This window comes from Salvelinus namaycush, chromosome 6 (genome assembly GCF_016432855.1).
Source record: "Salvelinus namaycush isolate Seneca chromosome 6, SaNama_1.0, whole genome shotgun sequence".
In the NCBI taxonomy this organism is placed as follows: domain Eukaryota; kingdom Metazoa; phylum Chordata; class Actinopteri; order Salmoniformes; family Salmonidae; genus Salvelinus; species Salvelinus namaycush.
This window is the reverse complement of record NC_052312.1, coordinates 16,905,326-16,932,497: the sequence shown is the minus strand read 5'-3', so window position 1 is coordinate 16,932,497 and position 27,172 is coordinate 16,905,326.

Here is a 27,172-nt window from a genome sequence, read left to right as displayed (position 1 = left end):
AGTAAACAATGGATATCAACAAGAGGAGTGTGCGGGTTCCTCTTTCCTTTAATAAGAAGACGAGTAACCATTATGTTAGCTTCAGGAGCAACTTAACTAATAGCAAACCCAGATATTGTGCACAGGACAAGGATGTTACACAGAGCATTATTGGTACTGTAGTATATTCTAGACCATATGCTTCTGCATCCCCATACTGGCTAGTTCCTGAAGCTAAGCAAGGCTGGCCCCAGTTGATACAGGAACGGGAAACCGTCTGGGTAAATCAGGTTGCTGCTGGAGGTTGTGGTAAAGGACTAGTGGGTGGCACTTCCCCATTTCATCAAAGAGGTCCCAAAGCCCCAGAACTTTGACTGGGACACTGCCCTGCAAAGGGTGTCGTTATTCTTAGGTGATGATAGTGGTGGCTAAATAGCATAAATATTGCTCTAGACTGTTAAGGATGTAAACTATCAAACCATTACACGTAATAAGTCATTTATTCAAGAACTGAAATGTAATTACCTCACTACAGAACACATTATGCAGATCTTAACCCTTTCACTGACTTTTGAACACAATCCATAACATGGTGGGATTTTTCATGTAGCCTACTCTGGTCTTAAAGGTTCTGAACTGTACATAGAATAGGTGAGATGTGTATGCCTGAGATTGGTTAAGAGGTTTAAGGTGATCCCCCTACCTGTTTGGGATTGAAACTCGGCCTCCATTGGCCTTCACATTATCTTGCCTCTGTTAGTCTCCCTGCTCATTTTTTTTTTTTTTTTTTAATTTTTTTATTTATTTATCCCCTTTTCTCCCCAATTTTCGTGGTATCCAATCGCTAGTAATTACTATCTTGTCTCATCGCTACAACTCCCGTACGGGCTCGGGAGAGACGAAGGTCGAAAGCCATGCGTCCTCCGAAGCACAACCCAACCAAGCCGCACTGCTTCTTAACACAGCGCGCCTCCAACCCGGAAGCCAGCCGCACCAATGTGTCGGAGGAAACACCGTGCACCTGGCCCCCTCGGTTAGCGCGCACTGCGCCCGGCCCGCCACAGGAGTCGCTGGAGCGCGATGAGACAAGGATATCCCTACCGGCCAAACCCTCCCTAACCCGGACGACGCTATGCCAATTGTGCGTCGCCCCACGGACCTCCCGGTCGCGGCCGGCTGCGACAGAGCCTGGGCGCGAACCCAGAGACTCTGGTGGCGCAGCTAGCACTGCGATGCAGTGCCCTAGACCACTGCGCCACCCGGGAGGCCTCCCCCTGCTCATTTCTATCAATCCCAGTCAATAAACCTGGACAAAGACTTTGAAAAAACATTAGGTGAGATGTTTCTGAAGTCGGACAAAGGACAATTTGTCAATAGCAACAACTCAGTGAAGCATGTTGAGACACTGAGTGTTCCGAGAAAAACACATGACCCATAGACCATTTGGTTACCTCAGTAATGGCTTTTTCTACAACATGGAATTAACCCACCGACACATTTCCTCTCTTCCTCATGTCAACATGACTGCTTTTGACAGGTGAAATGTGTTACACGGCCTGCACCTTGTCAACCCCAACCATTGTGATGCCGGGGGTACACAACTAAAATTCACACCATAATGTGTGCCTCTTTTCCCTTGACAAATGACAGATTTACAGAAAGCATGCATCCCATCCAGGCCCATATTGCATGCTGGCATCCCTGATAAGGCCGACTATGGCGCTCCTCTTGGGAAAAGTAGAAATTGTAACAGGGAAGGGGGTGGGGGAAGAGAGGAGAATGTCAGAAAAAGGAAAGACAACAACTCTCCATTTGAAGCTCCTGGGATGCCTGTCATTTTGTTCATTTTGGCCAGCCACACAGTGAAGTTGGAGGGCAAATGGCAGCAGACACACAGAAGCCAGAAGTGCTAGTATAGAGGGTACTGTGTATTAGTACACAGAGAAACAAGCACCATATGTGTAAGTATTGTAGTACGCTGCTAACCAAAGCAGGTTCCCATGGAAAGACTACTTGGACAAGAGGATGCTAAATACATATTCCCAATGAAGGATTAATGATCAGGATGTCCCTCAAAGTGTGACTCAGAATATGATGGGAGGATAAAGAAATGCACAGTTGATGTTGTCATAATTGATTGACTCTTGACAATAATTCAGCGGAGTTGCACACAAAATATTAATATGGCTAATATGATGTAAGTAGAGAGATCTCACTGGAATTTGACAGGTATTTAGTGTAACACTACAAAGCACATTTCATCCATCAATATACTCGTCTTGGTTGGCATATCAATTAAGCTCAGTTCACCTTTAAAGTAAAACTTGTTGCCCCCAAGGTGTGATATTTCAACATCATAGACTAATAATGATTTGGCTGTTGAGCTCAAAACTAAGGGAGGATAACGTATTAGAATGCAATGCTTGTCAATTATACTCTATCCACAATGATTAGTGTGGGCTTATACACTGAATACAAAACATTAAGGACACCTGCTGTTTCCACGACATAGACTGACCAGGTGAAAGCTATGATCCCTTATTGATGTCACTAGTTAAATCCACTTTAATCAGTGTAGATGAAGGGGAGGAGACAGGTTAAAGAAGGATTTTTAAGCCTTGAGACAATTGAGACATGGATTGTGCATGTGTGCCATTCTGAGGGGGTGAATGGGCAAGACAAAATATTTAAGTGCCTTTGAACAGGGTATGATAGTATGTGCTGCGTTTTTCATGCTCAACAGTTTCCTGTGTGTATTAAGACTGGTCCACCACCGAAAGGACATCCAGCCAACTTGACACAACTGTGGAAAGCATTGGAGTCAACATGGGCCCAGCATCCCTGTGGAATGCTTTTGACACCTTATAGAGTCCACGCCCCAACGAATTGAGGCTGCTCTGAGTATAAAGGGGAAGGGGGGGGGGGCAGGGGAACAAAACTCAAGACACTTCAATTCGGTCTGTATTGCTTCATAACATCTAATCTTCATAACTAACACTGTGGGACAGCTGTGAGGGGGAAAAATAAGCTCTCTAAGTAAAAAAAAAAAAAAGACATGAAATATGATTGACTGAAAAGCCTTATGCGCCTTGGTACCCTACTCTGACATCCTACTCAGGCCTACACTCCAACACATAGACCTTAAGGATAATTATGAACATGGTTTCATTTGGAAATAAATATCTTTATTTGTTCAGGTTGACTTTCCCACTGAATATAAAAGCAGGGTACATAAGAGCCTGGTGAGGCTGAATTTGAGTTGTAAATTGTGCTGCTTTTAAAACAGTTGTTAACGAATCAGGTGAATCTCCTGAAGGACAAAGCCTGTGGTTTGGGTCATCAGTTGGATTCCATCCCCTACCAGGCACATTCCTCAATAATTAAATACACAGAACACAAATCAATGCGAGGGCTTGACTGTTTTCAAAGACAAACAAGACAAACATCTCATGAGGAAGCCCTTTAAAAATACACCCAAACAATGGGTTTTGTAAAACTGATGGAACCAAATCACAGACGCACACGCACACACACACACACACACACACACACACACACACACACACACACACACACACACACACACACACACACACACACACACACACACACACACACACACACACACACACACACACACACACACACACACACACACATGCACACACACACACACGCACACACACATTTACATTTACATTTAAGTCATTTAGCAGACGCTCTTATCCAGAGCGACTTACAAATTGGTGCATTCACCTTATGATATCCAGTGGAACAACCACTTTACAATAGTGCATCTAACTCTTTTAAGGGGGAGGGGGGGTTAGAAGGATTACTTTATCCTATCCTAGGTATTCCTTAAAGAGGTGGGGTTTCAGGTGTCTCCGGAAGGTGGTGATTGACTCCGCTGACCTGGCGTCGTGAGGGAGTTTGTTCCACCATTGGGGTGCCAGAGCAGCGAACAGTTTTGACTGGGCTGAGCGGGAACTGTACTTCCTCAGAGGTAGGGAGGCGAGCAGGCCAGAGGTGGATGAACGCAGTGCCCTTGTTTGGGTGTAGGGCCTGATCAGAGCCTGAAGGTACGGAGGTGCCGTTCCCCTCACAGCTCCGTAGGCAAGCACCATGGTCTTGTAGCGGATGCGAGCTTCAACTGGAAGCCAGTGGAGAGAGCGGAGGAGCGGGGTGACGTGAGAGAACTTGGGAAGGTTGAACACCAGACGGGCTGCGGCGTTCTGGATGAGTTGTAGGGGTTTAATAGCACAGGCAGGGAGCCCAGCCAACAGCGAGTTGCAGTAATCCAGACGGGAGATGACAAGTGCCTGGATTAGGACCTGCGCCGCTTCCTCTGTGAGGCAGGGTCGTACTCTGCGAATGTTGTAGAGCATGAACCTACAGGAACGGGTCACCGCCTTGATGTGAGTTGAGAACGACAGGGTGTTGTCCAGGATCACGCCAAGGTTCTTAGCACTCTGGGAGGAGGACACAATGGAGTTGTCAACCGTGATGGCGAGATCATGGAACGGGCAGTCCTTCCCCGGGAGGAAGAGCAGCTCCGCCTTGCCGAGGTTCAGCTTGAGGTGGTGATCCGTCATCCACACTGATATGTCTGCCAGACATGCAGAGATGCGATTCGCCACCTGGTTATCAGAGGGGGGAAAGGAGAAGATTAATTGTGTATCGTCTGCATAGCAATGATAGGAGAGACCATGTGAGGATATGACAGAGCCAAGTGACTTGGTGTATAGCGAGAATAGGAGAGGGCCTAGAACAGAGCCCTGGGGGACACCAGTGGTGAGAGCACGTGGTGCGGAGACAGATTCTCGCCACGCCACCTGGTAGGAGCGACCTGTCAGGTAGGACGCAATCCAAGCGTGGGCCGCGCCGGAGATGCCCAGCTCGGAGAGGGTGGAGAGGAGGATCTGATGGTTCACAGTATCAAAGGCAGCCGATAGGTCTAGAAGGATGAGAGCAGAGGAGAGAGAGTTAGCTTTAGCAGTGCGGAGCGCCTCCGTGACACAGAGAAGAGCAGTCTCAGTTGAATGACTAGTCTTGAAACCTGACTGATTTGGATCAAGAAGGTCATTCTGAGAGAGATAGCAGGAGAGCTGGCCAAGGACGGCACGTTCAAGAGTTTTGGAGAGAAAAGAAAGAAGGGATACTGGTCTGTAGTTGTTGACATCGGAGGGATCGAGTGTAGGTTTTTTCAGAAGGGGTGCAACTCTCGCTCTCTTGAAGACGGAAGGGACGTAGCCAGCGGTCAAGGATGAGTTGATGAGCGAGGTGAGGTAAGGGAGAAGGTCTCCGGAAATGGTCTGGAGAAGAGAGGAGGGGATAGGGTCAAGCGGGCAGGTTGTTGGGCGGCCGGCCGTCACAAGACGCGAGATTTCATCTGGAGAGAGAGGGGAGAAAGAGGTCAAAGCACAGGGTAGGGCAGTGTGAGCAGAACCAGCGGTGTCGTTTGACTTAGCAAACGAGGATCGGATGTCGTCGACCTTTTTTTCAAAATGGTTGACGAAGTCATCTGCAGAGAGGGAGGAGGGGGGAGGAGGGGGAGGAGGATTCAGGAGGGAGGAGAAGGTGGCAAAGAGCTTCCTAGGGTTAGAGGCAGATGCTTGGAATTTAGAGTGGTAGAAAGTGGCTTTAGCAGCAGAGACAGAAGAGGAGAATGTAGAGAGGAGGGAGTGAAAGGATGCCAGGTCCGCAGGGAGGCGAGTTTTCCTCCATTTCCGCTCGGCTGCCCGGAGCCCTGTTCTGTGAGCTCGCAGTGAGTCGTCGAGCCACGGAGCAGGAGGGGAGGACCGAGCCGGCCTGGAGGATAGGGGACATAGAGAGTCAAAGGATGCAGAAAGGGAGGAGAGGAGGGTTGAGGAGGCAGAATCAGGAGATAGGTTGGAGAAGGTTTGAGCAGAGGGAAGAGATGATAGGATGGAAGAGGAGAGAGTAGCGGGGGAGAGAGAGCGAAGGTTGGGATGGCGCGATACCATCCGAGTAGGGGCAGTGTGGGAAGTGTTGGATGAGAGCGAGAGGGCAAAGGATACAAGGTAGTGGTCGGAGACTTGGAGGGGAGTTGCAGTGAGATTAGTGGAAGAACAGCATCTAGTAAAGATGAGGTCAAGCGTATTGCCTGCCTTGTGAGTAGGGGGGGAAGGTGAGAGGGTGAGGTCAAAAGAGGAGAGGAGTGGAAAGAAGGAGGCAGAGAGGAATGAGTCAAAGGTAGACGTGGGGAGGTTAAAGTCACCCAGAACTGTGAGAGGTGAGCCATCCTCAGGAAAGGAACTTATCAGGGCGTCAAGCTCATCGATGAACTCTCCAAGGGAACCTGGAGGGCGATAAATGATAAGGATGTTAAGCTTGAAAGGGCTGGTAACTGTGACAGCATGGAATTCAAAGGAGGCGATAGACAGATGGGTCAGGGGAGAAAGAGAGAATGTCCACTTGGGAGAGATGAGGATCCCAGTGCCACCACCCCGCTGACCAGAAGCTCTCGGGGTGTGCGAGAACACGTGGGCAGACGAGGAGAGAGCAGTAGTAGTAGCAGTGTTATCAGTGGTAATCCATGTTTCCGTCAGTGCCAAGAAGTCGAGGGACTGGAGGGACGCATAGGCTGAGATGAACTCTGCCTTGTTGGCCGCAGATCGGCAGTTCCAGAGGCTGCCGGAGACCTGGAACTCCACGTGGGTCGTGCGCGCTGGGACCACCAGGTTAGAGTAGCGGCGGCCACGCGGTGTGAAGCGTTTGTATGGTCTGTGCAGAGAGGAGAGAAGAGGGATAGACAGACACATAGTTGACAGGCTACAGAAGAGGCTACGCTAATGCAAAGGAGATTAGAATGACAAGTGGACTACACGTCTCGAATGTTCAGAAAGTTAAGCTTACGTTGCAAAAAAATAAATAATCTTATTGACTAAAATGATATAGTACTGCTGGCTGGTGAAGTAGGCTGGCTAGCAGTGGCTGCGTTGTTGACTTTGTTTGAAAGTGTAGCTGGCTAGGTAACCTCTAACTGGCTAGGTAACCTCGACAATTTCTCTAAATTTCTCTAAACTACACAATTATCTTGGATACAAGGACAGCAAAGACAACTATGTAGCTAGCTAACACTACGCTAATCAAGTCGTTCCGTTGTAATGTAAGTTTCTACAGTGCTGCTATTCGGTAGAAGTTGGCTAGCTAGCAGTGTTAGCTAGCAGTGTTGACTAGGTAGGAGAACGGCAGCGCGGCGGACGAAAATAGCTGGCTAGCTAACCGATAATTACTCAAAACTACACAATTATCTTAGATACAAAGATAGCAAAGACAACTATGTAGCTAGCTAACACTACACTAATCAAGTCGTTCCGTTGTAATGTAATCGTTTCTACAGTGCTGCTATTCGGTGGCTAGCTGGCTAGCTAGCAGTGTTGACTACGTTACGTTACGTTAGGACGAAAATAGCTGGCTAGCGAACCTCAATAACTACACAATTATCTTTGATACAAAGACGGCTATGTAGCTAGCTAAGATCAAACAAATCAAACCGTTGTACTGTAATGAAAATGAAAATGAAAAAAAAAAACACACACACACATATACACACACACACACATGCACACGCACGAGCACACACAGAGACACACACACATGCACACGCACGCACACACAGAGACACACACACACACACACACACAGAAACACGCACACACAAATACACACACAGACACACACACACACAGTCTGAATCAGGACTAATTATACTAATTATGCTATAAACATGGTACTGTAGAATGCAGAGTAAGCAGAATGTGGATGTGTGTGCTGTCTCATGCTCAATGGTAATGCACAATAGTCCATAATTACTGCTATATTACAGTTTTTTACAATCACTTTGGCACTAATTTCAGAACCTTGTGGTCATCTTTCAAAACTCTAGACACAAAACTCAAAACGGTCATCACTTGTAACACAGGCTGTCCAATGTTCAAAACATTGCATTGTGCATTAATATCTTTAAAGAAACATTGGTTCAAATTACTAATTTATCATGAAATACCATAGGAACATTCATTTAGATCACCCACACACAAGATACCAATAGTTTCACTGTGCGGTTGTTTGTACAATCATTAAATATTGTAGTACAAAATATGTGATAATATGTGTTTTATTATGGTAATACATGTAAACACATCACTGTAAAAGGACTAGTAGAGAGAATACTACAGACACAGTGGAATCATTGAACAAAATCTGAAATGTATTGATGAAATACAATAAAATCACAACATAGGTTTCTTTGAATCAAAGCAAAAATAATGAGCTACAAAAAAAGAAAAAAACTACAGTAAAAGGTCAACTGCAGTGTTCCTCACCTGGCTTACTGTAAAAAGCAAAACAACGGATTGATTACTGTACTTCTATATTTCCATCAACCCTGTCTTGTGGATTTGGCCACAGGTTCTCATCCACATCACAATGGATGTTTTCATTGGCCAAACATCTTGGGAAGAATCTTCGGGCATGGCGAATCCAGGCCTGACACTGGTCTGCCGTGATGTCATTGCATGCGTCATCCATGGCCTGGAGAAGGGCGGCTTGTTCGTGAGGGCGCCTATCATATACCTTCCACCTCCATGTGGAGAAAAATTCCTAAATCGGGTTAAGGAAAGGAGAGTATGGGGGTAAGTACAGGGTGGTAAATTGTGGTTGGGCCTGAAACCATGCTTGCACCATTTGAGCATGGTGGAACCTGACATTATCCCACACAATGACATAGGTCATGCCATCAGCAATACAGACTTGATTTAGCTCATCAAGGAAGGTTACATTCGAACAGTGAATCATGAGGCTGCCTGCAACTCAAAATATAGAGTATATAGAGTAGAGAGCTTTAGATGTTGTTCGACCAAACATTAGAACAGGCAAGATGAGTAATCTAAGCAACTTTGACCGTGGTATGATTGTTGATGCCACACATGGTGATTCCAGCATCTCAGAAACAGCTGCCCTCCTGGGATCTTTACGCACTATAGTCTCTAGAGTTTACAGAGAATGGTGCGATAAACGAAACACATTCAGTGAGCGGCATTTCTATGGGCAAAAACACCTTGTTAATGAGAGAGGTCAGAGGAGAATGTCCAGACTCATTCAAGCTAACAGAAAGGCCACAAATGCTCAAATAACAGCTGTTTAAAACAGTGGTGAACAGAATGGCATCTCTTAACGTACAACACCGTGAATAATTCAGGCTGTTGTGGAGGCAAAAGGGGGTCCTACCCAGTACTAGATAGGTGTACCTAATAAAGTGGCCGGTGAATGTACAGTAATGTCAAATCTGAAAACATGGTCTGGAAAAGTGGTACATGGGACCATAGAAACAGTGTCTGATAAAGAATGATAATGAAATATTACATCCATAGATAATGTAGTCCAATTGGTTCATGCTCCACGGTAACTGGTGTCAATGGATCTCGTTATCCTGAAACTTTCATGATCTAAACATGGAATATTGTTCGTCAGTTTCCATAAAACTATGCAATAAGAGTAATACAACAGTTATCATTTTGATCAGTTGTATCAATTGATAGTTAGATCATTGTAATGAAATTAATAGACAGTCATTTCAGATGTAATGTGTGAATTGCATTTTGAAATGGTGATACTTTGATGTTAAGTTGTGTCATTTTGAACAGGTGATTTTAGTTCAATGAACAAATTATCTTAGCTTTATGTGTATTGTATCCAAGCAATTGGAAAAAGTGTTAAGAGTTTTGAAAAATTTGCATTTTGATCATTGGTTGTGAGTTTTGTGTCTAGAGTTTTGAAAAATGACATCAAGGTTCCGAAATTATTGCCAAAGTGATTGTAAAAAACTGTAAGCTTCTAAAAAGTGGCTATCTAACCATGACATGACCACTGCAGATGAGAGATACAAGTTACTTGTTGAACAACTCTATAGGAAGTGGCATATTTACCTAAACATGCCAGTACTGTTTTCACATGTACTGTAGCTATTTTAGTCCTATAAGGGCTTGTGGTGTGGTGGAGGGGAGACAGACTAGAGCCAAGTAATCACTTCCAGAAGCGTAGAGGAAACCGGGGCTCCTTCGATGTCAGTGATCCAGGGATGTGAGGAGCACTTGGGGTCATTATATCCCACTGGAAAGTTAATCTCGCACCAATTAGTTCCAGCCCAGGAGGTATCACCGGGCACCGCTGTATGAAATGGCAGCACTCCATTGGGAGGACCCATACACTTCCCTCCTCCACTCTCTCCTTTACTCTCCCCAGATCAAGTGATACACACTGAAACATGGTCTAGCTTTAACACGTCCAGAGACACTCTCCGGGTTGTTGTATTGATTTAGCCTTTTATGCTATTTTTGAAGGCAAATATGCATAGTGTTATTTGATTCGGGTATAGATGTAGAGCCTAATTAGATTGCACTTAGGTTTCGTTGAAATGACGTCGGAAATATCCGCATTTGTGTAATGGTTAGAGTCTGTCAAAATACTTCGAAATTGGGATGAAATTGTTAGTTGTGCCAGAATGGTTGAGCTGGCGTCTATTGTGGACAAGGCTTTTAGGCTTTCTTTCTGTACCAGTGTGTGACCAGTGATTGCACATCCATTTATCCTTTGACGTCAAGATGTTATAGAGCACTCTGACTATGACAACAGGGTTTTCTGTCACCATAACAACGCCTATTTTGTCGAGTCGTGGCATGGTTGAAGCTTTTTGTGAGCTGTTCAAGTCACTTCATCACGAGACACCCTGACAACATGTCACAGTTATAATTTTTTTTTTTTAAACGTACTTCTTCAGAGAAACGTTTCCTGAAATATAAAAACCCTGACAACACAACTATTTGAAATTATTATTACATTGTTTCATATGCAATCATTATTATAATTTTATAATGATGAAGGAATTTCAGAAACATTTGAAATAATACAATTATTATCATAGTGGCAAATGGGAAAAGGTCACGAGCACATACGCTTTTAATAATAATATTATTATCATCGTGGCAAATGGGAAAAGGTCACGAGCACATATGCTTTCTGTCCACTTGAATGTTTTGAAATGAAGTTGTTTGGGAGGCAAGCGTATACGCTGCCAAGGAAACTTGTCAAGGAACCGTCAATTGTCCCTGTCAAGGTGCTTTGATGATTGAGCTCGGTTGCCTCAGATGCAGCCTCACTTTCCACCATTTTGGCTCAACTAAATGGCGTGACTCAAGGGCTGAAAAAAAGAAGCTCTGACAAGAGGCAGATGGTTGTGTGACAGGAGCAGCTCAGGAATGCTCCCTTGGACGTAGCAAGCAACAACCGCATTTGTCACACTTTTGTCATTGATATTACTAAGCGAGCTGAGCGTTTTGACATGCTGGCATGAGCCCTTTCTGGGATATTTCGGAAGAAGAAATGCTTCCCAAAATCTTGACGTTAAGATTACTGTAGAAAAGAAAACTACTGTAATAAAGTTGTCTTAATTAAGAGGGCAGCCCTTAAATGATGTGACTATTTTACTATTTTCCTGTCATTGCAATGAAATCAATCAATCAAGTTTATTTTATATAGCCCTTCGTACATCAGCTAATATCTCGAAGTGCTGTACAGAAACCCAGCCTAAAACCCCAAACAGCTAGTAATGCAGGTGTAGAAGCACGGTGGCTAGGAAAAACATGAGACATGAGATAGCAACACTACACGGAATACCCTTTCCTCTAGCAATTTGTGACTGCAGTTCTGGTATACTCTATAAGAGATATACCACATGACATGAATAATAGTAGCAATACCTGAGATCAACTATTAAAACATTTAGGTAATATAGAATCTCAATAATACATGGTAGATTACTTCAAAAACATACAATCCCTATTTATTTAACAATGACTTAATCCTCTTTTCCCCCCAATCAGCCTAGTTGTATACCACGGGACATTGTAACCCATATAGGTTCTTTAATAAGAAACGCTTACAGAAAAAATTCACTGAGACTAGGCCACTATGCCCAGAAACAAATGTTTGATGTATGAACCGAAATATGGGCTTGAACTTATTACCCGGCCCATTTCCCATAACTTTAGCCTCAGCGTCACTCCACTGCTGCATCTCAACCGTTCCGTTTACTGCTTAGCTGGGAGATATTGGATTGTCGTCTGGAACCCCCTCCAGACACCGAGATGTGCTTATGTATTGCCATGCTCTTATGGGAATTGGCTGTCATCTTCACAGCCAAGTTCTTCATGGCAGATTTGTCTACTCGTTTATTGTCTCTAATTCCTTTTGCTGGCGAAGCAGCAGAGTTGCTTAGCCTGCATTGAGACCTCCCGAAGAGCTTCCTTTGACATCTAAATGGGACTTCCCCTGAAATTAAGACGCTGCAGTTGAAGACTTAAACGACAGAGTCATGTTATCTGAACGACAGGGTTCTAAGTAAATCCGCTTTGTTTATATATGAAGCCATGACATCTTTTTCAGAGGAGACTGACACCTGAATGACATGTAGACTCTGCAATATGATGACATTATACACAGTGGGGCGACGTCCTGCTGACTTAAATCAACAGGAACAAATTCAAATCTGCCAAAACTGCCACTTTTGGATCTTCCGAATGTAGGCAAGCCTCAAAGCCTTTGCAGATTACAATTGTGCTGTTTGTTTGGTTGATGACGTCTTTAAGATGGAAGCCGTCTTGCTGTGTATGATGATGTCATATTGCAGAGCTACATTAAAGGTTTCTTATTGGATGCAATAAATATATCTAAAATGCATCTAAAATATATTTTAATGCATGACCATACTGTTTGTGACATGACTTTTAAGGGCACTGTTTGGGAAAGTGCTTTTGAATACACAGAAGAATATTTTTGACTCATAAAGAATCTAGAATCATTTTTATTCACGTTAAGCGGAGATGGAATATGTTAATTTCAACATGGCTCGACATAAAAGAGTAATGTGCCGCATCTCATTTCAGACACACAGAATGTAGAATTGGTCTATCCAGTTTGATCTTCTAATTTCAGTCTCTCATCTACCGACCTCCCACAGTCACGTCGCCCTAGCTCCATTACTCCCCAGACTCCCTTCATACATACTGACAAGGAACTTCAGCAATAGTGGATAAATTAGTAACCAAGTTCATAACTCCCAAAACGAGTCGGATAAAAGCCATGCATCTCTTGACGTTGAACTCTTGTTCAACTTGCTTCCCCTGGACATATCCATCGATTGAAACATAGGCAGTGTCCTGACCCAAAAAAACATCTCTGCATCCCTATCTTCACATGGACTGTTAAACGGGAGGCCAGCAAATGTTTTTCGTTGATTTCAGACACCTCATTTGTCAACGGGCACATTTGTCAACCAAAGTATTGATTTAGCAATATCGCTGAGATTGGCTTGGAGTTAGGGAACTGTAAATCAAACTACAAATCAAGGGTCCTGGGACATTCTGGAAATGGCAGTGTTTCTCTTCGAACAATCTGTATTACATGGTGGAAGGGCTTAGTCACTGGCTAGTAAGAGTTTGAAAGTGCTCTTACAATTATCTTAGTATTCAAAAAGGGCTGAGTTAAGTGACTTTCAGAATAAGAGTGACAATGGATATTTTTCTTTCAGTTAGCTTATACATATCTCATCGTGGTCACGTTCAAATCAAATCAAATTTGATTGGTCGCATATACAGTACATATATGTAGCAGATTTTGTTGCGGGTGTAGCGAAACGCCTGTGTTCCTGGCATTCACCTTTCCCTTCCAGTAGGTTATGGCATTATAGACAATTCAGATTACATCCTTTTTCCATAGTTCCATAGTTTTAAAATGCATTTTCCTTAGATAGAATACAAAGGGACATTAGAGACAGAACTGCATGTTTCTTTTTTCATCAGACACCCAACTATCACTTATCTAATGGCACATTCTGGAAGTATTTAAGATCAAATTCATTCAAAGCTTGTGAATTACGCTTATCATGGAATCATGGAGCCAAATGATGATGCTCTTTAATGTTTCCAAAATTGGGACGTCTTTGAACACATTAGTGACTCTGTCGCGAAAGGCAATAACCTATTTATCTCTCCCTCGCTTTCAAAATGAAAGGAGACACCTACAAAGAGCTGAGCACACCCACCCGGTCGGCGCTCATCTGAGGATTTGGACTTTTCGTGATCGACGGACTCCGTCACTGAGACACATCAACATCACAGCAGCCCCCCTCACCCCCCGGTGACAGGCAGCGCCTCTGCAACCCCTTACGTTTTAATTCCCCCTCTCCTTTTCTTTCTACCACCTCACAGTTCGGATGCAAATGGATCCTGGTTTGCAGGTTGTGGAACACAAGCGTTCCCCACAGTAATCGTGCTCTCCTGCACCTAAGACTAGCAACAGTGGTTGAGGAAATTTGAGGTTCAAGTTTAACAAGCTGGCCTCTCAAATATAACACAGCTTACAAAAAGTCCATTCAGCTACTCCACTTACTTTTCTATTTAGGTACAATCGTCACATGTAATCTGGGTTGACATGTGAACAGACCTGGGTTCATATAGTATTTGAAATATTTGAAATATTTGAGTGTTTGCTGAGCCTGCGAGCTTGATCAAGCACAGCTGATTAAATAACAAAAAAATTGCATATTTCAAATACTATTTGAACCAAGGTCTGCATGTCACTGGTAATACAGTAGGTGAAATCTTTTTAATTATACAATATATGCCTCAACACAAGTAAAATACCGCCTCACTATACAGACATGATTATCAGCCCAAATCAACCCTGCTGACGATGACCTTGTCTCGATAGCCATTAGTTTGTCTCCTCATTAGTTAAGGTGATTGACCTCATTGGATTTGTGGTTGTGCATAAATGCGGACTTGATGAACCACTTGGACTAGTTCTGTAGCTAACAGTGCAACAAGCATAGATTTACTGCCTGGGTGTTACCTAACATTATAAGAGCTGCATATATAATAGGCTACGTTGCTTGTTTTCTTTCTGGGAAGATATTGTTTTTGATATTGTGGAGGAAAACGTATATGTTTTCCCTTCTCTAATTATATTTCCATCTTCCTGAGACACCTGCCTTTTCAGAGTTAGAGCAACATGCTGTGCAGCACTCGACACACACACACCGCTATGCACAGACTCACACAATTGTACTCATGAAGAGAAAGTGAAAAGATACCAGTGACAATATCCGTATATAATGTGGAGCAGGCATTCCGACTCAGAACTTCCCATTCTGTCTCATTTCCACACTTTGAAGTGTTTAACGTGACAGAGGCAGCCAATAGATGCGGTTCACATTTAGAAGATTTAAAAGAGATGTGTAAGGAATGAGGAAATACACCCAAGGAGGAAATGATGTTAAATTATTTGGATGAAACAGGGAAATGAGGATGAGGCCTAATATAGTTAGGCCTTTGGGTTGGTGCTTGCCACCACATTTCCATATAGATTGTTTGTCCTTGCATATTTCAACCGAAACAATACTTTTCCACTCACTTAATTGTGTATTGAAAATATTAAATATAACTGACAAGAACAGAGATTGTAATTCACCTAGCCTAGTGTTTGAACAGTTAGCAATGACTGCTACAACATGTGCACTGTAGTCAAAAGTCAGGGCAACCTACCATAACACGTCACAACATCCAATACCATTAATCACAGCATAGTGTTGATTGACGTCGAAAGCTCGATACATCTACTTATTTTGACCTCTGAGACTTAAACAAGAGAATCCACAATCCATTTCTCTGTGTCCTTATATTCACAAGGTGGTGACCTTGTGGGAACTTCATCACATGATCTGGGACAGGTGAAGCCACCATAAGCCCAAGAGGAAGTGATAGTCTTCAGCAAGTCTCCTTGCTGCTTTCTCCTTCGTCAAGGCAATGCTATCATATTGTCCAAATGAATGACAGATGACCCCATTCAAACGTAATTATGATGATGTTTAGGCAGCAATTGTTCTCTCATAATTCTCATTACAGTTTTGACCAGTTTGATGGCCATTACTTGGCCTAGGTTAGTGCAAAGGAAATTGTTTGTTTCGTCTTCCTCCAGCAGTGGCTGAAAAATGATTATCTAACCGAGAGCAATCAATGTCAAATCATACTTTCGTTTGGAGTTAATGTCTGAAAGTAATCTACATTTCCCAATGAAGTACAATATATACCCAATGCATGACCTTTTGTCCTACAACGTGAGGGTTCTATTCTTGTCACGGTACTGTACAGACTGTTCTCTGGAGGGACAGAAATGTGTCATTGATTTTTCTTTGGATCTGTAGACCTGTGGTATGGTGTTGGTTGGTTGACTATCTGGAATGTGAAGGTTACTGCCATGGCCTATTTGAGAAGGAATTGAACCACTGAGGCATACCAGTTTTATTCCCGAGAGGAGCATACATACTGCTGGTGGGGCCTTGAGCGTGGCACTCAGTCAAAGATGATCTAGTATATTGACCAGATAGTTGAGTGACTGCTTTTACAATGGAAATATAGGTCCTCAAAGATGGAACGCAGGAGGGAAGAGGCGAGCTCCGATTCTAGCCAATGAGAGGGCAGATAAGCGTGTGAACAACTAAGTTGTCTCTCTAAGTTGACGGAAATGCCGAGTAAATCCACCTATATCAGTACATTTGTAACAGCCTAACCATTACGAAACTTCTATTAGATCAAATAAGCCTCACGTAATTTGACACTCTCATAGACCTCCATACAAAACATCCCCACTTGGTCTGCTTAAAACGTCTGGTCTAAGATGACTTTTCAGCCTTTGGTAGATACAGTAAATACCCCATGGGGATTAGAGCCCTGCACTGGCATGCATTTTAACCCAGAGCCATACCCATGCCCACGTCGTTCAGGCCCAACCCTACTCAAATTTAAGGGCCAGCCCTGCTCTAAACCCGAAATCAGAAATAACTTACTCCGTTAGTAAATCCATTAGCTGCTCCTCTGTCTGTCACTCACTCCCTGTGCACTGCTCGCTCTGCATGCGCTCTGCTCATGGCGGCTCTGAGTCTATGAGTATCCATAGCAATGGCTCCTCTTGGGCTGCTCTGCTCAATGAGGAGATGTGAGAGAGCAGTTAGCTGTTAGCTACTTTTCGTCACTCTAAACTCAGACAAAACCCAAGCAACATTAGCTACTCCTCTGTCTGTTATTGTTATTTTCTGTGAAATAATCTCTCCTGTCTTATATTTGACATAGTTGAAGCATTTCTGACACCATGTTATGATCTTAGTCAGATTTGACTGTACTGAGCAGCAGAGCACGAGCAAATGGCTCAGCTTCAAAATGTTAGTGATCAATTTGGTGATACCCGAGCCCTACCCGTATCCTAGTTATTTATAAAATAAAACAGGCCTTACCCGGCCGTAAGGCCGGGTGTGTAATGTCGGGGGCCTTTGGGCTCTGGTTGGGTAGCAGAGCTCTAATGGGGAGTGATTCTTCTTGATCAGTTGCTTTATGTAACAGATAGACTGCATGCATCAGTGCTGAGGGCCAGTGTTAAGGCCTAGCTGTGTGCTATTATCATGCACTGCATGAAGATGGATTGTCAAATGACAGGATGAACAAAGTTGAACATCTATCTCTTCATGAGTCAGAAATTGGTGTGAACTCATGACAGGGGCGGACTGGGACAAAAATTCAGCCCAGGCATTTTAGCCACACCAGCCCACATCACCGTGTGTGCACCCACCCCCCACGCTACTTACAGACACAGGCGGAAATTCTACTCACACATAACATAGGCAGTACACTGTAGTATTGCTTTTCTAAACTTTTACAGTACCAGTGAAACAAAGTCATCCTCCTTTCTAACCGGCTCTTTTTAACCAGCTAATGTTTAAGACAAATACAACATGTAAAAACACCACTGGAGATACAACTCACCAGTATAACTGTGCTTCTGTTGTCTCCCTGTTGTGCAGTCTGTCTCTGCATCGTCTGTGCAGTCACTTGGCTGCCTGTCTGTCTATCTGTCTGTCTGTCACTCCGACTGTCTGTGCTTCTCCTTGTTCTCCTCTGTTGTCACTCTGTCTCTCTACCTGTCTGTCTGCCTGCCTGTCTGTCTATCACTCTGGGAGACGAGTGGAAGACAGCATTCAGTACCACCTCAGGGCATTATGAGTACCTCGTCATGCCGTACGGGTTGATGAATGCTCCATCAGTCTTCCAAGCCTTTGTGGACAAGATTTTCAGGGACCTACACGGGCAGGGTGTAGTGGTGTATATCGATGACATTCTGATATACTCCACTGTACGGGCCGAGCATGTGTCCTTGGTGCACAAGGTGCTTGGTCGACTGTTGGAGCATGACCTAAATGTCAAGGCTGAGAAATGCCTGTTCTTCCAGCAGTCTGTCTCCTTCCTAGGATACCGCATTTCCACCTCAGGGGTGGAGATGGAGAGTGATCGCATTTCAGCCGTGCGTAATTGGCCGACTCCCACCACGGTAAAGGAGGTGCAGCGGTTTCTAGGGTTTGCCAATTACTACCGGAGGTTTATCCGGGGTTTTGGTCAGGTAGCGGCTCCCATTACCTCACTGCTAAAGGGGTGTCCAGTTCGGTTGCAGTGGTCGGCTGAGGCGGATAGGGCTTTTGGTCACCTAAGGGCTCTGTTTACCTCGGCGCCCGTGCTGGCCGATCTGGATCCCTATTTGGGGTTCACGGTGTAGGTGGACGCGTCCGACACTGGGATAGGAGCCGTGCTCTCTCAGCGCTGGGGCACGCCACCGAAGCTCCGCCCCTGTGCCTTCTTCTCGAAGAAGCTCAGCACGGCGGAGCGAAACTATGATGTGGGGGACCGGGAGCTGTTGGCTGTCGTCAAAGCGTTGAAGACGTGGAGACATTGGCTTGAGGGGGCTAAACACCCTTTTCTCATCTGGACTGACCATGGATCCTACCTCCATACTCCCGGCCTCCTGCCTGGTGGCGCCGGGAGTATGGGAGCTGGATGCGGACATTGAGCAGGCGTTACGTGCAGAGCCCGCTCCCCTCCAGTGTCCCGCTGGGAGTCTGTACTTTCTGTCTGCTGTCCGTGACCGGCTGATCTGTTGGGCTCACACGTCCCCCTCCTCTGGTCATCCAGGGATCGGTCGGACAGTGCGCTGTTTGAGTGGGAAGTACTGGTGGTCCACCTTGGCTAAGGACGTGAGGGTTTATGTTTCCTCCTGCTCGGTGTGTGTCCAGTGTAAGGCTCCTAGGCACCTGCCCAGAGGTAAGCTACACCTCTTACCCTTTCCACAACGGCCTTGGTCGCACCTGTCGATTGATTTTCTTACCAATCTCCCCCCTCACAGGGTAACACCACGATCCTGGTCATTGTGGACCGTTTCTCTAAGTCCTGCCGTCTCCTCCCTCTGCCCGGTCTCCCTATGGCCCTACAGACTGTGGAGGCCTTGTTTACGCACGTCTTCCGGCACTATGGGGTGCCTGAGGATATAGTGTCTGATCGAGGTCCCCAGTTCACTTCGAGGGTCTGGAGGGCGTTCATGGAATGTCTGGGGGTCTCGATCAGCCTTAGAGTAATGGGCAGGTGGAGAGAGTGAACCAGGATGTGGGTAGGTTTCTGCGGTCTTATTGCCTGGACCAGCCGGGGGAGTGGGCGGCGTTCGTGCCCTGGGCCGAGATGGCTCAGAACTCACTCCACCACTCAGCCACTCCTCCACTAACCTCTCCCCCTTCCAGTGCGTACTGGGGTACCAGCCGGTTCTGGCGCCTTGGCATCAGAGTCAGACCGAGGCTCCTGCTGTGGACGACTGGTTCAGGCTCTCGGAGGAGACATGGGACGCTGCCCATGTTCACCTCCAGCGGGCCGTGCTGCGCCAGAAAACCAGTGCAGACTGGCACCGCAGTGAGGTCTGGCTCTCGACCCGAAATCTGCCCCTCCGCCTGCCCTGCCGGAAGCTGGGTTCGCGGTTTGTGGGGCCATTTAAAGTCCTGAGGAGACTGAACGAGGTTAGTTACAGGTTACAGTTTCCCCCCGTACCGTATTAACCCCTCATTCTATGTGTCTCTCCTCAGGCCGGTGGTGGCTGGCAATTTCCAGGAGTCTGAGGTGCGGGAGGTTCCTCCGCCCCCTCGATGTCGACATCGAGGGGGCCCCGGCGTACTCCGTTCGCTCCATACTGGATTCGAGGCGTCGGGCGAGGGGCCTTCAATCCCTCGTGGAGTGGGAGTGGGAGTGGTACGGACCGGAGGAGAGGTGCTGGGTCCCGGTGGAGGACGTGTTGGAACCTTCAATGCTGCGGGAGTCCCACCGTCTTCGGCCGGATCACCCTGCGCCTCGCCTTCCGGGTCGTCCCCGAGGCCAATGTCGGCGCGCTGCTGGAGCCGCGCATCAAGGGGGGTGGGGTACTGTCATGACTTACGCCGAGGTCGGTCCCTCTCCTTGTTCGGGCGGCGTTTGGCGGTCGACTTCACCGGTCTTCTAGCCATCGCCGATCCACCTTTCATTTTCCATTTGTTTTGTCTTGTTTTCCCACACACCTGGTTTGCATTCCCTCATTACTCGTCCTGCATATAACCCTCTACAGACAATCACGGACTACAAAGGAAAAAACAGCCACGTCGCAGACACCAACGTCTTGCTTCCAGACAAGCTAAACATGTTCTTTGCTTGCTTTGAAGATAACAGTGTCACCGACGCGGCCCGCTACCTTGCCGACGTGAGTAAGACATTTAAACGCCTTAACCGTCGCAAGGCTGTCGGCCCAGACGGCATACCTAGCCGCATCCTCAGAGCATGCGATGATCAGCTGGCTGGAGTGTTTACGGACATAATCTCTCCCTATCCCAGTCTGCTATCCCCAATTGCTTCAAGATGTCCACCATTGTACCCAAGAAAGCAAAGGTAACTGAACTAAATGACTATCACCCCGTAGCACTCACTACTGTCATCATGCAGTGCTTTGAGAGGCTAGTTAAGGATCATATCACCTCTACCTTACTGATACCCTAGACCCACTTCAATTTGCTTACTGCCCCACTGACGATGCAATCGCCATCACACTGCACACTGCCCTATCCAATCTGGACGAGAGGAATACCTATGTAAGAATGCTGTTCATTAACTATAGCTCAGCATTCAACAACATAGTACCCTCCAAGCTCATCATTAAGCTCGAGGCCATGGGTCCGAACCTCACCCTGTGCAACTGGGTCCTAGACATCCTAATGGGCCGCCCCCAGGTGATGAAGGTAGGAAACAACACCTCCACTTCACTGATCCTAAACACAGGGACCCCACAAGGGTGCGTGCTCAGCCCCCTCCTGTACTCCCTGTTCGCCCATGACTGCGTGGCCACGCACGCCTCCAACTCAATCATCAAGTTTGCAGACGACACAACATTAGTATGCCTGATTACCAACAATCATGAGACAGCCTACAGGGAGGAGGTGAGGCCCCTGGGAGAGTGGTGCCAGGAAAATAAACTCTCACTCAACGTCAACAAAAGTAAGTAGCTGATCGTGGACAGCAGAGGAAGCACGCCCCTATCCACATCGACGGGACCGCAGTGGAGAAGGTGGAAAGCTTCAAGTTCCTCTGCGTACACATCACTGATGATTTGAAATGGTCCACCCACACAGACAGTGTGGTGAAGAAGTCGCAACAGCGTCTCTTCAACCTCAGGAGGCTGAAGAAATTTAGCTTGGCCACTAAAACCCTCACAAACTTTTACAGATTCTCAATTGAGAGCATCCTGTCGGGCTGTATCCCCACCTGATACAGCAACTGCACTGCCCACAACCGCAAGGCTCTCCAGAGGGTGGTGTGGTCTCCCGGTGGTGTGGTAAACTACCTGCCGTCCAGGACACCTACTGCACCCGATGTCACAGGAAGGCCAAAAAGATCATCAAGGACATCAACCACCCGAGCCATGGGTCAGTACAGGTGCATCATAGCTGGGACCGACAGACTGAAAAACAGATTCTATCTCAAGGCCATCAGATTGATAAATTGCCATCAGTAGCCGGCTTCCAACCAGTTACGTAATCCTGCACCTTAGAGGCTGCTGCCCTATATAGACTTGGAATCACTGGCCACTTTAATAATGGAACACTAGTCACTTTAATAATGTTTACATACTACTTTACTCATCTCATATGTATATACTGTATTTTATTCTACTGTATTTTAGTCAATGCCACTCTGACATTGTTCAATCTAATATTTACATATTTCTTAATTAAAAAGAAATACTTTTAGATTTGTGTGTATTGTTGGGAATTGTTAGATACTACTGCACTGTTGGAGCTAGGAACACAAGCATTTCGCTGCACCCGCAATAACATCTGATAAATATGTGCATGTGACCAATAAAAATATGATTGATTTGAGATAGGTTGCAGGCCAGGCAGCATTCTGTTAGCCAGCCTGCTAGCTTAGTGGAGTCTGCTACTAGCACAGTCAGTGTAGTCAGCTCAGCTATCCCCATTGAGACCATGTATGTGCCTTGATCTAGGTTGAGCAAAACTAAACATGCCGATGTTCGTCTCAGCAATCTCGATGGAATAAAGACCTCCTCCATTACTGTCATTATTGAAAGAGATTGTGATATCTCACATCTCAAAATAAGACTTCTTAATGTAAGATCCCTCACTTCCAAGGCAGTCATAGTCAATGAACTAATCACTGATCATAATCTTGATGTGATATTCTTGACTGAAACATGGCTCAAGCCTGATGAATTTACTGTTAAATGAGGCTTCTCCTTCTGGTTACTCTAGTGACCATGTCCCCACGCATCCCACAAAGGCAGAGGTGTTGGTAAAATTTACAACAGCAAAAAATTCAAATTACTGTGTTTTCATCTTTTGAGCTTCTAGTCATGAAATCTATGCAGCCTACTCAATCACTTTTTATATCTACTGTTTACAGGCCTCCTGGGCCATATACAGTGTTCCTCACTGAGTTCCCTGAATTCCTATCGGACCTTGTATTCATGGCAGATAATATTCACAATATTCACAAAAGTCCCCAGACCCAACATTTCTCCGCACTTACTGATTGCCACGGTCATAACCTGGATCTAGTTTTGTCCCGTGGAATAAATATTGTGGATCTAACTGTTTTCCCTCATAATCGGACCACCATTTTATTGCGTTTGCAATCGTAACAAATAATCTGCTCAGACCCCAACCAAGGATCATCAAAAGCTGTGCTAAAAATTCTCAGACAACCCAAAGATTCCTAGATGCCCTTCCAGACTCCCACCATCTACCAAAGGACATTGGTACAAAAATCGGTTAACCACCTAACTGAGGATCTAAATGTAACCTTGCAAAATATCCTAAATGCAGTCACACCCCTAAAAATAAAAACATTTGTCACAAGAAATTTGCTCTTTGGTATACAGAAAATACCAGAGCCCTGAAGCAAGCTTCCAGAAAATTGGAACAAAAATGGCGCTCCACCAAACTGGAAGTTTCCAACTAGCTTGGAAAGACAGTACCATCCAGTATCGGAGAGCCCTCACTTCTGCTCGATCATCCTATTTTTCCAACTTAATTGAGGAGAATAACAACAATTTATTTTTGATACTGTCGCAAAGCTCACTAAAAAGCAGCATTCCCCAAGAGAGGATGGCTTTCACTTCAGCAGTGATGAATTCATGAACTTCTTTGATGAAAAGATCATGATCATTAGAAAGCAAATTACGGACTCCTCTTTGAATCTGTGTATTTTTCCAAAACTCATTTGTCCTGAGTCTGCACAGAACTGCCAGGACCGAGGATCAACGGAGACACATATTCATGGAAATAGTCATTGCCTCTAAACCTTCAAGCTGCATACTGGACCTATTCCAACTAAACTACTGAAAGAGCTACTTCCTGTGCTTGGCCCTCCTATGTTGAACATAATACATGTCTCCCTATCCACCGGATGTGTACCAAACTCACTAAAAGTGGCAGTAATAAAGCCTCTATTGAAAAAGCAAAAAAGTAATTACCTGGAAAATGTAAAAAACTATTGTCTCAAATAAAACGGTGAAGTACCTCGGCGTTCCTCTGGACCCTGATGTCTCTTTTGACGACCCCCGATCCCCCCCGTCTCAGCCTCCAGTATCTATGCAGTAATAGTTTATATGCAGGGGGCTAGGGTCAGTCTGTCATATTTGTGTAATTCTCCTGTCTTATCTGGTGTCCTGTGAATTTAAGCATGCTCCCTCTAATTCTTTCTCTCTCCCTCTTTCCATCACCTACCGGAGGATCTGAGCCCTAGAACGATGCCTCAGGACTACCTGGCCTGATGACTCCTGGCTGTCCCCAGTCCACCTGGTCATACTGCTCCAGTTTCAACTCTTCTGCCTGCTGCTATGGAACCCTGACCTGTTCACCGGACATGCTACCTTGTCCCGGACCTGCTGTTTTTGACTCTCTCGCTCTTTCTCTCTCTCTCTCTCTCTCTGTCTCTACCACACCTGCTTTCTCGACCTCTGATTGACCCTGCTGGTCATCTATGAACGTTTGAACATCTTGAAGAACAATCTGTCTTTAATGGCCATGTGCTATCTCCACCTGGCACAGCCAGAAGAGGACTAGCCACCCCTTAGAGCCTGGTTCCTCTCTACAGTAGGTTTCTTCCTAGGTTCCTGCCTTTCTAGGGAGTTTTTCCTAGCCACCGTGCTTCTACATCTGCATTGTTTGCTGTTTGGGGTTTTAGGCCAGGGTTCTGTAGAGCACTTTGTGATCTGCTGATGTAAAAAGAGCTTTATAAATACATTTGATTGATTGATTGAAAGAGAAGGAGAGAGAGTGAGAGAGACTGCCAGTTCCTTAATGTTTTGGCTACATCAAGGAACTCATTCTCTCTCTCTCTCTGTTTTCAATATAAATCCTTCAGCTTATTTTTCTGCCAAGAAGTGACGAACTAAGACCAACTTGCTGGCGAAAGCGACTGAGATTCAGAAGCCAATAAACATCGAAAAACAATTAAAATACACAGACAATTATTATGTTTTAATTCAGTGTTTCATTGTAATTTACATTTACATTTAAGTCATTTAGCAGACGCTCTTATCCAGAGCGACTTACAAGTACATACATTCATACTTTTAATACATGATGATACATGATGACTATCTTTAATGTTTAGTAGATGGCTATTGGCTTATGTGTTATAAAAGCCAATATAACGACTTTTTGGGCTATTGCAAGTTAGTGCCTGTTCCCCCAAATCCTCTCTTCCCTAATTAGGCATATGTGTTTATTAGACTGCTAATTCATACTATGTACAGCCAAAATATTAACTGGCAGTAATAGGATAAATCTGTGTCAGTGTGTGTGTCTTTCTCTGTTTTCGCTAAACCTATTCTGCAGCAGCAGCTGATATGTTAGTGCTAAGACGAGCATCATTCCTCGGCCCATCTGGCATTTGCCAGAATTGCCAGATGGCCAATCCGCCCATGAATCATGATCCCGGTGGGGAAGTGTGTAACTGGGCCAGTGAGTGTGTGTTTCTCCATACATGTGCTTGTTCCTTGAACACCAGGGTCCTTGTCTACAGAAAGAGGCATGTGGCCCGACAATCGCACAGACAGACAAAGAAAAATGTGTGTTACCTTAGCAATAATCCTGAAATGTAATATCCAAGAAAAGTTCCTCTACAACTACATTTTGTGTATGGAGGCTGTGGAGAGTTCACCACTAAGTACAATTAAATAGACAGCAGTGGGTTGACCTCTACATGCAGAGTACATTTATTAGATGCTGCGTTTCCAGAAAACTACTCAAAACACAATTGTGTCTTTCTCCCTCATAGGCATTAGCTGCAATTCAGATTAGCACTCGACTGCGCAATCCCACAATGAATTTACAACTCACTCCCGCACTCGCTCCATTCAGAGCAGAAGGCTACCTGTAGCATTGCCATGCCTCAATTAACAAGGTCAAATGAACCACCATCCTACCGTCCCATATAGCAGGCATAACAAACACTTACATAAATAAGATTATGGGGACGATTACAAAGACATTGACTGGGATCTCTCGCAGCAGAGTGCCGCGTGGTTTTCTGTTTACTAATCTCGAGAGGCAACCCTGAGGGTATTGAGTGAACACAGTGAACGGATCACTGTGTAATCTCTTAATTACTCCACAGGTCAATTCAGTACTTTTATGAGCAGTGTGTGTACACACACACACACACACACACACACATGCACTCTCTCTCTCTCTCTCTCTCTCTCTCTCTCTCTCTCTCTCTCATGTAACAGATGTATATGTACTCTCCATGCGTTGTGTTTTCTCAAAATAAATCACTTCGGCCAGTGGTCCCAGTTGAGCATCATTTATTTCTGTTGTTAAATGGGAAACAGCACGTTAGTTGTGCAGGGCTTAACGGTATTGATGGCTGTCGATGGCAAAATCCCTTGCATCACATTTTCCTACGGGGCGAACAAAATACAAAAATACAATACAAAATATAACATGTGTAAATACCTGTTGTTAAATGGGAAACAGCACGTTAGTTGTGCAGGGCTTAACGGTATTGATGGCTGTCGATGGCAAAATCCCTTGCATCACATTTTCCTACGGGGCGAACAAAATACAAAAATGCAATACAAAATATAACATGTGTAAATACCTGTTGTTAAATGGGAAACAGCACGTTAGTTGTGCAGGGCTTAACGGTATTGATGGCTGTCGATGGCAAAATCTGTAACATGAAGACAACTGTGTTAGCAGTGGCTTATGTGACCATGACATCGGTGTATGCTAGCTAACACACTTATTTACAGCAATCATATGCCAAAGCACATCCCAGAAAGCCCCTCAATCCCTAACAGGTACCATATACCCACACATGTATAAATCAGTAACGTACAGCAAACTTGTACACATTGTAAAATAGAAAATAGAAAACAGTATTCAGAACGTGACCTACCCCTTGCATCACATTTTCCTACTGGGAAGACCTGACGTTCGCGATCTCCCCCTATCTGCAAGCGGGGCCAATCACAACACACCTTATTGTCATCAGAGTTGAACTAACCAATAAGAATGCTTGAACATTAAATACACATTTCCTTAGAGGCAAGTGGAAACATAACCAACCCTGTTACACAAAAGAAGCTATGCTTATATGCAATGTGTACTTTTTCTGTACCTATTTGTTGCTGTTTCAAATGCATTTCTCAGCAGCATGGGATATAGGTGTAGAATATGAATTGTACTTTAAATTAGAAA